The sequence below is a fragment of the Rhineura floridana genome, chromosome 1, assembly GCF_030035675.1.
Source record: "Rhineura floridana isolate rRhiFlo1 chromosome 1, rRhiFlo1.hap2, whole genome shotgun sequence".
Classification (NCBI taxonomy): Eukaryota; Metazoa; Chordata; class Lepidosauria; order Squamata; family Rhineuridae; genus Rhineura; species Rhineura floridana.
This window is the reverse complement of record NC_084480.1, coordinates 109351572-109360656: the sequence shown is the minus strand read 5'-3', so window position 1 is coordinate 109360656 and position 9085 is coordinate 109351572. Positions and strand designations below refer to the sequence as shown.

The 9085-nt window shown below is 42.9% G+C and overlaps 1 pseudogene; it reads left to right on the top strand.

Annotated features, from left to right (window-relative positions):
* Window positions 1-3029: 3029 nt before the first annotated feature.
* LOC133379301 (small ribosomal subunit protein uS14-like) lies at window positions 3030-3199 on the top strand (annotated as a pseudogene).
* The last annotated feature ends 5886 nt before the right edge of the window (window positions 3200-9085 follow it).

Sequence of the window (9085 nt, the reverse complement as noted above, 5' to 3'; positions counted from 1 at the left end):
GCTTCCATCTTCCTCTCTTTTTATTTGGATTCCAAGGTAATGGATGATGTCTACTAGTTGCTTCATCTCTACCTCTCAATTCAAGTGATACACAATCTCCTTATGGTGAGTTTCATCTTCATAAGTTAAAAATAAATAATCAACATAACTCAGTATATATGTCCATCTGCATTGTGAATAGAGACAAGGATCAGCTTGACCTTGTTTGAAGCCTTCTCTAATGAGCATTTGATTCAGTTTCTCTTTCCATGCTCTTGCTGCTTGTTTTAATCCATGTAAACTCCTCTGAAGTTTATTTATTTATTTTATTAAATTTCTATACCACCACCCCATAGCCGAAGCTCTCTGGGCGGTGCACAACATTCAAACATAAAAATACAATAGGTCACATATAAACAAATTTAAAACTTTTTTAAAAAACTTTAAAATTATAAAATACCCAGAAGAATCAAGACAGTTTTCAACACATACTAAAATGCTAAAATGCCTGGGAAAAGAGGAAAGTTTTAACCTGGCGCTGAAACGATAGTAATGTTGGCGCCAGACGTACCTCATCAGGGAGATTGTTCCATAATTTGGGGGCCACCACTGAGAAGGCCCTTTTTCTTGTTGTTACCCTCCGAGCTTCCCTATGAGTAGGTACCCAGAGGAGGGTCTTCGATGTAGAGCGTAGTGTACGGGTGGGTTCATATCGGGGGAGGCGTTCCAACAGGTATTGTGGTCCCATGCCATATAAGGCTTTATAGGTTAAAACCAGCACTTTGAACCTGGCCCGGAAACATATAGGCAGCCAATGCAAGCGAGCCAGGATCGGTGTTATATGATCGGAACGCCTAGTCCCTGTTATCAATCTGGCCGCTGCATTTTGTACAAGCTGCAGTTTCCGGACCATCTTCAAAGGCAGCCCCACGTAGAGCGCATTGCAGTAATCTAACTTCGAGGTTACCAGAGCATGGACAACTGAAGCGAGATTCTCTCTATCCAGATAGGGGCGTAGCTGGGCCACCAACCGAAGTTGGTAAAAAGCATTCCGTGCCACCGAGGCTACCTGAGCCTCAAGTGACAGGGATGGTTCTAAAAGAACTCCCAAGCTACGAACCTGCTCCTTCAGGGGGAGTGCAACCCCATCCAGAACAGGTTGAACATCCACCATCCGGTCAGGAGAAGCACCCACTAACAGCACCTCAGTCTTGTCTGGATTGAGCCTCAGTTTATTAGCTCTCATCCAGTCCATTGTCGCAGTCAGGCATCGGTTCAGCATATCGACAGCCTCACCTGAGAAAGATGAAAAGGAGAAGTAGAGTTGCGTGTCATCAGCATATTGATGGTAGCGCACCCCAAAACTCCTAATGACCGCACCCAGCGGCTTCATATAGATATTAAAAAGCATGGGGGACAGAACTGACCCCTGCGGAACCGCATATTGGAGAGCCCAGGGTGCCGAGCAATGTTCCCCAAGCACTACCTTCTGGAGACGGCCCACCAAGTAGGAGCGGAACCACTGCCAGGCAGTACCGCCAACTCCCAAATCAGCGAGTCTCCCCAAAAGGATACCATGGTTGATGGTATCAAAAGCCGCTGAGAGATCAAGGAGAATCAACAGAGTCACACTCCCCCTGTCTCTCTCCCAACAAAGGTCATCATACAGGTCGACCAAGGCTGTCTCTGTGCCAAAACCTGGCCTGAAACCCGACTGAAATGGATCTAGATAATCAGTTTTATCCAAGAGTGTCTGGAGCTGGCCAGCAACCACTCATTCCAGGACCTTGCCCAGGAATGGGACGTTTGCACACAAGTGGTTTGTCTCCTGATTTCTCAAATCTAGGAGGTTGCTCCATATAGTTTTCTTCCCTAATTCTCAGTGTAAGAAAACAATCTTAACATCTAAGTGTTCAACACATACATCTTTCTTGATGCTGCCACACTTAAACATGTCCTTTTGTGGTATATTTTACTACGGGGTAAATGTGTCACTGTAACCCTCCATAAATTTCTGGAAATAGTCCTTGGCTACTAGTCTGGCCTTATATTGCTGGATTTCTCCTTCTGTGTTTTGCTTTGCTTTAAAGACCTATTTACATCCCACAGGCCTTTTTTTTGCTGGTAGTTCTGTGAGTGTCCAGAAGGATTTTTGTGTAGAGCCTCTATTTCCTCTTGTGCAACTTTTCTCCACTCACTGCTCTGTTGTGGGCATTCTTTCAATTTCTTCCCATGTTAAGGGTACTCATAGCCTTTGTAAGGTAGGACAGTCATGTAGCTGGATGCCTTTGTTGGGTCGGGATGAGTATCTGAGTTCTGGTTCAGGAGCCCCATCTGCTTGCATAGTGACTTGTGGCTCTGTCTTTTCAACATCCCCCTTTACCCTTATACAGTCTTCCATCTCTCCACCTTTGGCTGGTGATGGAGGTGGGTAACCCTCAGCTTTGCATACTGGTTGGTATGTTATTTGTTCTTCTTGGCTGTAGTTTCCCTCTGTTGGGTACTCTACATAACATAGTTTGTGTTGGTTCTCTCACTTTCATCAAAGTAGACAACACTGCTCATTGTGATTTTTCCTGTTCTTGCACCCAATATTCTGTAGTATAGCCAACCATTATCCTTCTGCAGCTCTGTCATCCACTTTTGACCTCTTCTCTTTTGGTATATGCAGACAGGCATGTGATACCCAAGTTCTGCATTAGAGGGTATAATATTATATAACCCCCTAAAATGAACATTTTTTGTATACCCAAACACCCCAGTAAGTGTCTTGGCTTCAAGGAACTTAGCTTTGGAATGTTCAAGGAATGTATGTGCTAGAGCAGCTAATTGCTTTTTGGGGGAGAATAGAGGTTTCCTTTGGTGGCCATTTGAGAACATATGTACACATAATTGAATGGATGAGAACATTTATTTTCTGTCTATGGTTCTCTTTCAGTTGCCCTGGTTATTTGTATAAAAGTGGAAGCTTTTAAACTTTAATTGTAGGCAGCTTCATCTGCGCCTGTGCAGCTGTGGCTCAGGCTTTCCTCTTATGTGAGGTGACCAAAATGGGCTACCAGCAGCTCTACTGGTGCCACCTGAGGAAGTTCGGCAGGGATCCTGCTCCTGCTGTGTGTGCTCAAACTGCCACGGGTTGATGTACAAGCATGGGATCAACAAGCGCTGGCAGAGTTTCTGCCAGTACGCCAAGGACTTTGGCTTCATTAATTTGGATTAAATGCCTGTCTACCAAGATGGGTTGGAGAAGACTTCAGATTTGGAAGCTTTGGCCTGATGAGTCTCTCTTGTAATACATCATTTTGTGTACATAAAAATAAATAGGGTTTTGTTTACCCTGGTCCCCCCTGCCAGTTAATTGTATTGTGGACTGCCTTCAAGTCGATCCTGACTTATGGTGACCCTATGAATAGGGTTTTCATGCATTTGTATTACATCTTTTCCTCCAAGGACCTGAAAGCAGTGTACATGGTCCTCCCTCTTCCATGTTACCCTCACAATAATTATGTGAGGCTGGTTGGGCTGAGAGGTGGCAACTGACCCTCAAGCTTCATGGCTGACTGGGGACTGAACTTGGGAGTCCCCACTCCTAGGCCAATACTAACCACTATACCACATTGGTTTTATTATTAAGGTACGTCCCTCCCCCCTCTTCTGTCTTAGGGACTCAGGATTTTTTTCTAGATTAACTTCTTCTTCATATATATATTCATATAGGGATGGAGGATAAATTCAATTCTGTTCATATTTAAAGGCAAACCTACCAAATTAACACTTTCTGAAGCAATATGTGAACCAAAACATAGTGATCTGTACCTCTCTGAATTTATTTATTTATTTATTAAATTTATATCCTGCCCTTCCTCCCAGAAGGAGCCCAGGGCAATGCAGTTCTCCAGCAATTGTGCAATGCAGTTCTCTAGCCACGTAATGTATACAGAAATGCATAAACTAAGGTAAAGTGTGCATATAAATGCATATAATTGAATATAATATACAAAAATGCATTATATTAGTGAAAACTATTTTACAAAAAATGTGTACATCAGACAAAACTGCAGACACAAACATACACATTAAGAGAAATTTGCACTAAAATGCTGATGAATTTTCAGGAGAACATTTTTTTAAGAAAAAGTGGCAAACTGATACAGAAATGTGGAGATTGAAATTTAAGATTGGGGGGGGGAAGAAATGAGAGAAACAAAAATTGAAATACTCACCCATCCCTAAGTGTGTAATTTTCTCCCTTTCTGGTGAAAAATGGTAGTCAGGAGTCAGATGAGTTTTGTAACTCAGTGTATGGGGTACTGGTCATGTTTGGTAGTGCAACTGTTTTCATTGGTTGGGGAGTTGTTCCTTTACTACTGGGGATGGTGTTTCATCATATTGGAGCTTTTTAAATTACCAGTAGTGCTATTAGCTCTGCTCCACTTAAATCAATGGCAAAATGTCTCGTCATTTGCTGCAAAGTGTGGTATGGCAAGCTATTTTATTAGTGTAGGCATAATACAAAGGCAGAACAATAGGAGCATGCAAAGAAAGCAAGTATTCCATTTTCATCCTGTCCTTCTAGGAACAAAAGAGTTAGAGTAAACCCCAAAATATGATTTCAGTGCAGGAGATGTCAGCAACATGAAAGGAGTTTCTATTGACTCAGGAAAGAGAGAGGCTTAAACAATGATTCATTCACACTGAAACACATCTACTCTGATCCTGTATGTCTGAAATGAAATAAACAATGGATTCCAATAGCAACACAAAATCCATTTTTCCCCAGGATTATCACCTGTCCTAGATGAGGTGAGGGCAATTTGCAACTGCCCACTGCTCATGTGCAATTATTATTATTATTGTTATTGTTGTTGTTGTTATAATAACAATAACAACAACAACAACAATAACAACAACAACATAAAAAGAAAACAGGTATGTAACAGTACATGCCCAGGGACCATAAGACTGTGCCCTAAATGCAACTGGGAAAACAGATCTCTGTTTTGAGATTTTACAAAATTCATCTGAGACTGTCAGCATTCACATGTAACTGTCAGCATTCGCATATTCATGCAGATGCATTTACTGTAACATTATCCTTTGAAATACTGCACAGGCATAGCTGGTGGCATGACTCACTTCACACATTCTGCTCGTAATGATTCCACAGCTAACATCGCCTCTGTAGTTATGCTGTTTCCTGGTACTAGGAGTAATTAGGGAGAAAACCTGGTATGGGCCCTATGCACCAGATTAGAGTGCTGGGTCCAGCAGTCTTGTCGGATCATCCCATATGGACATCAAAAGGAGCAGCCAAGAACTTTCTTGCAACACAGACAGACTATGTAGAACACTGGGTGCTTTTCCCAAGGCAATTAGCTGTATCTGGCAAAGCAGGAACTAGATGACAATTTTCCATAGTAACTTCTGTTCCCCCAGAAATGCTAGAAATCACAGTTAGCAAACTGACCTTATAGACCTTTCCTGTTCCACTCCTCTTCAGTAGGGACTAACAGGTAAAAGGGAAGAACTACACAGTAATCTGACATTTCGCTAAACCAAGCCTAAGGTTGTTATCTAATTTGTAGTGAACAGCTGACGGAAAGGACTTTCCTTTTATACCCTGATCCACAGGGCTAAGGCTCTACAGACAGCTATTAAAAGCATGCAAAAGATGGGCAAAGGTAATGGCAGTAGAAGAGGTATGAGAAATGAGTAGGTACTGCCTGGCTTGCCCCCCTGCTCCTGTGGCCCCTCCCCCAGGCTGCATTCTTCCTCTGCTACCCTGGGGCCACTGCTGCTAGGTTTCCCCCTTTCTTTGTTGAGTGATGGAGGTGCTGTCCTCTTGCCACTGCTGACTTGATCTGGAGTGACTAGGGGGGTGGGCCAAAGGGAGTCTACCTGCCCCTCACTGCTCTGGTGACTTCAGTTTGGCTAAGCCTGCAGCCACTCTCTCAATGATTTAAAATTAAATGCTGGCCAGCTGGGGTCACAGCTACTGGCTTCAGCTCCTCAGACCCCAAAGTTTGCCTCTCTACAATTGCTTGAGAGGCCTGGGCCTAAGGCCTGGGCTATGTACACACATAGCCTTTGAAACATAAAGGGCTGTTTTTTCACAGTGCACTTTTGTACATAGCTCTTTGCAATTGTACACGCCTTCACACAATAACATCATCTAAAGCAGCAACTACTATCTGTGTTGTCTGTACACACAGGTTGGGTGTCTTTTCAAACTCCCCTCTCCTCAATTAATGTTTCCACAGACCTTTTTTACTTCTTTATTTTTTGCAGTCTTTTGAAAGAAAGGGCTGGAAACAGGTGTGTATATATACGGGGAGATATATATATTGTTAATACAGAGGCGGCTAAGTTACTGTACTGCTTCCTAGTTTGCCTGTTTCATTTAGAGACAAGTTAAACATGATGAGAGGGAGTGGAATAGCCCTGCAATGTCAGTAAAAAATGGAAATGGACTGCCTTCAAGTCGATCCCGACTTATGGCGACCCTATGAATAGGGTTTTCATGGTCAGCGGTATTCAGAGGAGGTTTACCATCACCTTTCTCTGAGGCTGGGAGGTAGTGACTGGCCCAAGGTCAACCAGTGAGCTTCATGGCCGTGTGGGGATTCGAACTCTGGTCTCCCAGGTCGTAGTCCAGCACCTTAACCAATACACCACACTGGCTCTCACCAACGTCAGTAGGTCTGGCCCAATAGGAGGTGACCTGAGAAAGTGCTGTCCGTGTACAAATGTAAGCAGCAAGCACTTGAGAAGTGCATTCTCAGCACATAAAGGATTATAACAGTTCCAGCAGAATGCGCTTTAGATCACCAAAGAGTGTGGGACAGGGGTGAGATGGGGATAATGTTGTGTGTACGTCACTCCAAAAGGGCACTTGCATCAAGCACTGAAACGCACATTATCACATAGTGTGTACATGCCCCTGTACCATCTCTCTCTGCCCCCCCGATGCTCTTTCTGTGAGAATATGTGTGTCCGTGTGCACGTGTGCAGGCATTGCATTTGCTCTTGGTTGCTACTGCTTTATGACTTGCTAATTTTAGATCTGGTTAATTTTTTTTAGCTTTCTTCAAATTGAAGCAAACCCACAACTGCTTGTCAGCCCCCAAGGCAAGCTCAGCGGATGAGCCATTCCCTTTAAGTATTACAGCTGATAATGAACATGCTAAGGTATGCAAGGTAGAAACAATTTAAATTTTAGTCAGCCTCAGGGGAGCTTAAACTAATATAATTTATATGTAGTTGTGTGTTTCTAAGTGCAAATATTAAACGACTGAAAGTTTTAGGGATTGCACAATTTACACTGTTGTTGTTTTATTACCCGTGCTTGCAAATGTTGAGAGATGAAAATGTTGACAGAAACAACCCTGTCTTGGGTGACAGATGGTTTAAATTGCAATTATACTTTGTGATGATAATATTGGCTGGAAACAAGTGCAGTCCCATGGGACAGAGCTGGTCTTCATAGATTAACGTGTAACAGAGATCTTTCCCACTACAAAATCTTTACAGTGCAAATATAAGATAACAGGCAGGTATGGTGTATGAATAATGTAGGTCCAGAGACTGATCTGATGGCACATACCCAATTCCACAGTCGTTACACTCTCCTGTGCTGGTTAACTGTCTGATTTGTCACTTTTTCCATCTGCACCTGGACAAGTACAATGACAAATAGCTGTATGATTATGATAGTGGTTATGATCAGCAATAGAGCAAAGAATATGACAGTTTGATGTTCTGAACGATGGATAATGATCCACCTGCTCATTTCAATTTCACTGTAGCCTGCCTTATCCAGTCATTCTGTCTTTCTTTCTCTCACCCCGCCCCCGCTATGCAATTACAGGTGTAATAAGACCCTTCCTCCATCTCCCCATTGTCATTCCTGCAGCTCCTACCTCACATGTTAGGTGTTGAACTTCTGTAGCAGAGAGACTTTTTGACTTGTGTAGCTCCATGTGTGATTTAGAACCATGGAAGATCAGAGTTCTAAAGTGGGTGGAGAGTACAACAGGCTCCCCACTACAAATATTAGGCCCCCAGTATGTGGTGGACTGCAGGAACGTTGAAATGGGAGGGGAACACATGAGGAGGACTAATATGTTCATCCCTGTTCTTTATGTGATGATAATAGTGTGGTGGTGATGACGGGGAGAATGACTGAATTATACAGCCACAAGAGTGGCTGTATACTATAGTCAGCATGGATTTTTCGCATTCCGCAATGTTAAATTGAAAATACCCCCCATGCTATTCTGATCCTTCCCGTATGCTCATTTCAAAGCAAAAGCTTACAAAACTTATAGTCCTGAACTCTTACTTAACAACCATCTAAATTTTCATGGTGATACACAAAACAGTCAGAGAGAATCAAGAGTTCAAAGTGTAAAAAGAGAGAGAGAGAAACCAGACCCCTTTTGGGCTTTTTCTATCAGAGTTCTCATAATCTGTTGAAATTCATTAAAAATCAGCCATGTTCACGGAGTACCTGTAATCCTATTACTGACCTTGCCCCATACTCTGACCTTCATCTTCTGCAGCTTAAATTTAAAAAAATACCTGGCTGATTTTTAATTAATTTAAGAAATTTTGGCTAGAACTCAGTGATAATGTCAGGCATGCCCAGTAAGAACCAACTGTCAGTGTTCTAAAAGCCTCACAGCTGCTGGGCATGCCTAATCAGGAGGCCACACCCACACCAGACTTTGATTTCACGTGAGACAGTCATGGCTTCCCCCAGAGAATCCTGGGAAGTGTAGTTTGTGAAGGGTCCTGAGAGGAGACTTCTATTTCCCTGAAAAAGCTCCAGTGGCCAGAGTGGTTTAACAGTCATCCGTTCTCATTGAAGCTCTGTGAGTGAAACAGGGCATCTCCTAGCAACTCTCAGCACCCTTCATTAACTACATTTCCTAGGATTCTTTGGGAGAAGCCATGACTTTCTAAAGTGAAATAACAGTCTGGTGTGGATGTGGCCAGGGACACCTTTGGTTTAAATTTGGATGGGAGTCTACATATGCCTGCTGTAGAATAAAAAGGTGGGGGAAACCCTGAAAAAGAATGATACTGTTCACAGTGTTTTCCTTTT